The sequence below is a fragment of the Ascaphus truei genome, unplaced genomic scaffold (assembly GCF_040206685.1).
Source record: "Ascaphus truei isolate aAscTru1 unplaced genomic scaffold, aAscTru1.hap1 HAP1_SCAFFOLD_1375, whole genome shotgun sequence".
NCBI lineage: Eukaryota > Metazoa > Chordata > Amphibia > Anura > Ascaphidae > Ascaphus > Ascaphus truei.
The window spans coordinates 47,654-54,654 of record NW_027454254.1 but is presented as its reverse complement, the minus strand read 5'-3'; the positions used below and the strand labels follow the sequence as shown (position 1 = coordinate 54,654).

Genomic DNA, 7,001 nt, shown 5'->3' with positions numbered 1-7,001 from the left:
ATACATATAAACCCCAACCCCCCCCCCCACACACACACACACGGATGCCGGTGGGGGCGATCGGATTACAGCCGGTAGGAGCGAGGAGGAGGACAGGGCTGAGAGGGGAGAGGATGGGGGGGAGAGAGACAAGCAAAAAAAGGAGGGGGGGACACAGTTTGTGATATAATTTTTTTTCTAAATATTTTTTAATGTGCCCCTTCCTGTCACTCAGCCCGTCCTGCAGCCCTCCTGCTATTGTCTGCCTCTCCAACGCTGTACCCATCTTCTCAGGGAACCCAGAATGCTCCTGTTCCCTGGCCCCTGTGCTGCACATGGCTGGGGTCTTCTGCCCAGCCATGGGAAGGGGAAGCAGCACTTCCCTGCAACCCTCTCCTCCTCTTCCTCCTCCCACACCGTACCCCCATCATCATCATCATCCCTCGCCTCCTCTTCCTCCTCCCACACCGTACCCCCATCATCATCATCATCATCCCTCGCCTCCTTTTCCTCCTCCCACACCGTATCCCCATCATCATCATCATCATCATCATCATCCGAATCATCATCATCCCTCGCCTCCTCTTCCTCCTCCCACACCATATCCCCATCATCATCATCATCATCCGAATCATCATCATCCCTCGCCTCCTCTTCCTCCTCGCACACTGTACCCCCATCATCATCATCCAAATCATCATCATCCCTCGCCTCCTTTTCCTCCTCGCACACTGTACCCCCATCATCATCATCATCATCATCCGAATCATCATCATTCCACACCTCCTCTTCCTCCTCCCACACCGTATCCCAATCATCATCATCCCACTCACACACCTCCCCCTCCTCATACACCCACTTCCTGCGTAGATATGCTGGCTCCTGGGCTGCTGCCGGGCGATCCAGACGGTGAGAGTACGAACGGCTCCACCACCGTGTACTCCACCACAGTGTACTCCACCACCTCCTCCACCACTGTGTACTCCACCACCTCCTCCTCCCACACCCACTCTTCCTCCTGCGTAGATATGCTGGCTCCTGGGCTGCTGCTGCAGGGCGATCCAGACGGTGAGAGAACGAACGGCTCCACCGCCGTGTACTCCACCACCTGCAGGAGATACAAAGTGTTTGTAACCAGGGGCAGTGATACTCTGTATCGCAAGAGCTCCTGTGCCACATGGGGCAGGAAACGCATCGCCGAGCAAAATAACTAGCACAGCAAAGCCTTTGCTTGCCTCTCTGGCACTGAAGGGGTTAAATCACAGAACCATTTATACCATTTGAAAAATAATTGATAACCCGTGTGCATTGTACGTCATTGTTTTGTCTGTTATTAGCAGATCCCTCGTTTTCCTGTCCTGTTCCCGCTGAAGATTTTGTTACATGATGCTGCAGATGGACATTAGCTGATGTGTCTCTATGGGAATCCCCTCTCCCGGTCACACAGTTACACTCGGCTATAAGATGAGAAAGCTCTGCACCTCTTCCTCTGTCTCCTTTACATCTACAGCCTGAGAGTCCTCATCTTCTCTCCTCTGAAGACCGTCTCCCACTATACCCCTATCCCGAGTACCCCTAATACTCCCAGGCCCAGTACCCCCTAATACTCCCATCACCCGGCTCAATACCCCCTAATACTCCCATCACCCAGGCCCAGTACCCCGAATACTCCCATCACCCAGGCCCAGTACCCCGAATACTCCCATCACCCAGCTCAATACCCCCTAATACTCCCTGGCTTGTACCCCCTAATACTCTCAGGCCCAATACCCCCCACCCCATGCTCAGTACCCCCTAATACTCCCATCACCCGGCTCAATACCCCCTAATACTCCCATCACCCAGGCCCAGTACCCCGAATACTCCCATCACCCAGCTCAATACCCCCTAATACTCCCTGGCTTGTACCCCCTAATACTCTCAGGCCCAATACCCCCCACCCCAGGCTCAGTACCCCCTAATACTCCCATCACCCGGCTCAATACCCCCTAATACTCCCACCCCCAGGCCCAGTACCCCCTAATACTCCCATCACCCGGCTCAATACTCCCTAATACTCCCACCCCCCGGCCCAGTACCCCGAATACTCCCATCACCCGGCTCAATACCCCCTAATACTCCCACCCCCAGGCCCAGTACCCCCTAATACTCCCTGGCTTGTACCCCCTAATACTCCCAGGCCCAATACCCCCCTCCCCAGGCTCAGTACCCCCTAATACTCCCATCCCCAGGCTCGGAACCCCCTAATACTCCCATTCCCAGGCTCGGAACCCCCTAATACTCCCATTCCCAGGCCCAGTACCCCCTAATACTCCCATCACCCGGCTCAATACCCCCTAATACTCCCACCCCCAGTACCCCCTAATACACCCTGGCTTGTACCCCCTAATACTCCCAGGCCCAATACCCCCTAATACCCTCCTCCCCAGGCCCAGTACTCCCAAATACCCCCCTCCCCAGGCTCAGTACCCCCTAATACTCCCATTCCCAGGCTCGGAACCCCCTAATACTCCCAGGCCCAATACCCTCTAATACTCCCAGGCCTAATACCCCATAATACTCCTAGGCCCAATACCCCCTAATACCCTCCTCCCCAGGCCCAGGACACCCAAATATCCCCCTCCCCAGGTCCAGTACTTCCTACTACCCCCCCTCCCCAGTCCAAGTACCCCCTACATTCCCCTTCCCAGGCCCAATACCCCCTTATACTCCCCTCCCCAGGATCCCCTACATTCCCAGACCCACTACCCCCTGCATGCCCAGTACCCCCTTTCTCCCCCTCCCCAGGCCCAGTACCCCCTAATGCCTCCTCCCCAGACTCAGTATCCCCTCATACTCCCCAGGACATGCAAAACGGGAGAGCCCTTCAGGTGTGATCAGGGGAAGGGGAGGGCCTGGAAAGGGGGGGGGGGGGCACTTCAGGGGGAGCCTTGGGAAGGGGCGGGCTGCGCGGGGGTGGGGGAAAGCTGGGGAACTCTGTTCGGGGGGGGGGGGGGCGCGGCTGGGGAAGGGGGGGGGTCTCTCCCATCCCATGAGACCTGTGGAAACATGACCCAGCTAACCTGCAGGAAGAGATCCCCAGCAGGTTCTGTATAATTATACTGTAAAGTGTTGCAGACTATCCTACTATCAGTGTCCTGTACAGCAGCTAATAGTATCGTATGTGCAGCTGATTCACAGCTCTGCCAGTCCCATTTACCTGAACATCGCCGGCGGGAGGAAGCTGGGGGACTACTTCCTCCTCTTGCTCTTCAGCTTTCCATGCCTGTGATACAGAGGATATAATGAGATGTATTCCTCACTCATACGCATTTCCTGCTGCTGTATGGGAGGTTTGAGGGTGTTGAACCCAAAATCCGTGGGGCTACACAGATAAACCGTTCTAATGGGAACATTCTCACTACAAACTGTAGTGTTACATGTGCTAGAAGTGTATACAGAGAGGGTGCGTGTGTAGTGAGAATGAAAGGGCGCACGTGTATATAACCATTAGTGTGTGTGTCGGAAAGTGTGTGTGTGTTACTGTCTGATTGTTACTGTGTGTGAGTGTGTATGTAACCATTAGTGTGTGTGTGTGTGTCTCGGAAAGTGTGTATGTTACTGTCTGATTGTTACTGTGTGTGAGTGTGTATGTAACCATTAGTGTGTGTGTGTGTGTGTGTGTGTGTGTGTGTGTGTGGGGGGGAAAGTGTGTGTGTTACTGTCTGATAGTTACTGTGTGTGAGTGTGTATGTAACCATTAGTGTGTGTGTGTCGGAATGAGTGTGTGTTACTGTCTGATAGTTACTGTGTGTGCGTGTGTTATAACCATTATTGTGAGTGTGTGGTATTGTCTGATAGTTACTTTGTGTGCTTGTAACCATTAGTGTGTGTGTTACTGTCTGATAGTTACTGTGTGTATGTGTGTTTGTAAAGCATAATGAGAAGTGTGAATTTGTGTTATATCACATAGTGTGGGTCTATGCTAAGCTGCCGTATTGTGGCTGTGTATCAATCTGTTAGTGCGCATTTTAGTGTGAGTGTGAGAATATTACTGATTGTGCTTACTTTTTTAGGAGCAGGAATCTGCGTGTGTGTGTGTGTGTGTATATATATATATATATATATATATATATATATATATATATATATATGTGTGTGTGTGTATATATATATATATATATACATATATATATATATATAGACTAGCCGAGCTCGAATAAAGTGTGTCGCCAGTGTATACACACACACATACTGTACACATACACACGTGTGTTTATGTATATATAGATATAAAAAGAAAAAGCAGGCACACCAGGGCTTTGCAAAAAATAAATATATACAATACTATTGAATAGAACTGATCAACGCTTTGGCTCTCTATGGGAGCCTCTAAACACACGGGGACCCCAGGTAGTCAGATCTCACCCCTATTTAATTCTGTTACATGCCACATCAGACTTTGTTTTGATGCATTCTAAGGTTGTCCTTTTATCAGATCTTACCCGGCGTCTCTCCATCTCGGGAAATGTTCGCTGCTTTAAAAATACAGTAGGATGATCCGCGTAATCTGAGACTCAAATACTTGGACAAAAAGTTGTGGATGTGTCCTGAAGATGAAAAATAAACCCCCTTGTTATAAATATGATCTAAATGAGCGGTGAAATGTCTGAAATCTCTGCTGCGTCTCAGAAGAAACTTACCTGTCAGATCCACACTGGATATGGCAGCAAGTGGTGGCACAGAACTCTGGTACAGAGCGGTGTGGCTGTAACCATGGAAGTCAGGTCGCAGGTAAACATGTATTTTTTGAAAATGGCAGTAGAATGCGAATGTGTCACATTCTGAGCTCAGCCCCTGAGCTGTCAGAGGTTTCCAGGTTGTGATAATGGGAGATCCATATACTGGGATGTGATAAGAGATATTATGATCATTTAATACTATGCCCCATAACCTGCTTTATATGAAGTATCATTTACACCAATTAGTACAGATGCTAAATATTGGGAAATACGCTTCTGGCGACATTGCTACTTTTCTCTACAAATGTTCAATGAAAAAGTTGGATAAAACGTCTTGTGATTTTTCAAACTGCGGATAAAGTTTAAAAATAGCTGCCGAGGTTGGGGGCGGGGCTCACTGCAGGGGGTGGGGGTGGGGGTGGGGGCGGGGTTACCTGCAAAGGGTGGGGGTGGGTTTAGCTGCCGAGGTTGGGGGCGGGGCTAACTGCAGGGGGCGGGGTTACCTGCAGAGGGTGGGGGTGGGGTTACCTGCAGAGGGTGGGGGTGGGTTTAGCTGCAAGGGGTGGGGGTGGGTTTAGCCTCCGAGGTTGAGGGCGGGGCTAACTGCAGGGGGTGGGGGCAGGGTAACCTGCAGATGGTGGGGGGGTGGGGTTAGCTGCAGAGGGTGGGGGGGCACGGTTGCTGCAGAGGGGGGGGGGGGTTAGATGGAGGGGGTGGGGCTAGCTGCAGAAGGTGGGGGTGGGGTTAGCTGAGAGGTTGGGGGCAGGGTTAGCTGCAGAGGGTGGGGGGGTAGGGTTAGCTGCAGAGGGTGGGGGGGTGGGGTTAGCGGCAGAGGGTGGGGGGGTGGGGTTAGCTGAGGGGTTGGGGGCGGGGTTAGCTGCAGAGGGTGGGAGGTGGTGTTAGCGGCAGAGGGTGGGGCAGTATTAGCTGCAGAGGGTGGGGGCGGGTTAGCTGCAGAGGGTGGGTCGGGGTAAGATGCAGAGGGTGAGGGGTGGGGTTAGTGGCAGAGGGTGGGGGCGGTGTTAGCTGCAAAGGGTGGGGGCGGTGTTAGCTGCAGAGGGTGGGTCGGGGTAAGTTGCAGAGCGTGAGGGGTGAGGTTAGTGGCAGAGGGTGGGGGCGGTGTTAGATGCAGAGGGTGGGGGGCGAGGTTAGCGGCAGAGGGTGGGGGCAGTATTAGCTGCAGAGGGTGGGGGGTGAGTTTAGCGGCAGAGGGTGGGGCAGTGTTACCGGCAGAGGGTGGGGGCGGTGTTAGCGGCAGAGGGTGGGGGCGGGGTTAGCTGCAGAGGGTGGGAGCAGTGTTAGCTGCAGAGGGTGGGGGCGGGGTTAGCTGCAGAGGGTGGGGCGGGGTAAGATGCAGAGGGTGGGGGCGGGTAAGATGCAGAAGGTGGGGGAGGGGTTAGCTGCAGAGGGTGGGGTAAGATGCAGAGGGTGGGGGCGGTGTTAGCTGCAGAGGGTGGGGGCAGTATTTGTGTCGGCGGAGCCCCAGCAGTGAGGTGTCTGCTGCTCAAGATGGCTTCCTCCCCCCCACCCACCCATGCTGCACAGTGAAAGGTAGGCCCCAGAATGACACACACACACTATAGGGAGAGAGACAGCATGGGAAGAGAGAGACACACAGCATGGGGGGGAGAGAGGGAGAGACAGCATGGGGAGAGAGAGTGACAGCATGGGGAGAGAGTGACAGCATGGGGAGAGAGTGGCAGCATGGGGAGAGAGAGTGGCCGCATGGGGAGAGAGAGTGGCCGCATGGGGAGAGAGAGTGGCCGCATGGGGAGAGAGAGTGGCCGCATGGGGAGAGAGAGTGACCGCATGGGGAGAGAGAGTGACCGCATGGGGAGAGAGAGTGACAGCATGGGGAGAGAGAGTGACAGCATGGGGGGAGAGGGAGTGACAGCATGGGGGGAGAGGGAGTGACAGCATGGGGGGAGAGGGAGTGACAGCATGGGGGGAGAGGGAGTGACAGCATGGGGGGAGAGGGAGTGACAGCATGGGGGGAGAGGGAGTGACAGCATGGGGGGAGAGGGAGTGACAGCATGGGGAGAGAGGGAGTGACAGCATGGGGAGAGAGGGAGTGACAGCATGGGGAGAGAGGGAGTGACAGCATGGGGAGAGAGGGAGTGACAGCATGGGGAGAGAGGGAGTGACAGCATGGGGAGAGAGGGAGTGACAGCATGGGGAGAGAGGGAGTGACAGCATGGGGAGAGAGGGAGTGACAGCATGGGGAGAGAGGGAGTGACAGCATGGGGAGAGAGGGAGTGACAGCATGGGGAGAGAGGGAGTGACAGCATGGGGAGAGAGGGA

The 7,001-nt window shown here is 54.1% G+C and overlaps 1 long non-coding RNA gene across 1 annotated transcript; it reads right to left on the bottom strand.

Annotated features, from left to right (window-relative positions):
- Positions 1-1,000: 1,000 nt before the first annotated feature.
- Positions 1,001-4,555, bottom strand: LOC142475776 (uncharacterized). Its single transcript, XR_012791137.1, has 3 exons — positions 4,464-4,555; positions 3,179-3,244; positions 1,001-1,087 (listed from the first exon to the last, which is right to left on the bottom strand). It is a non-coding gene; the product is annotated as an uncharacterized LOC142475776 (long non-coding RNA).
- Positions 4,556-7,001: the final 2,446 nt, after the last annotated feature.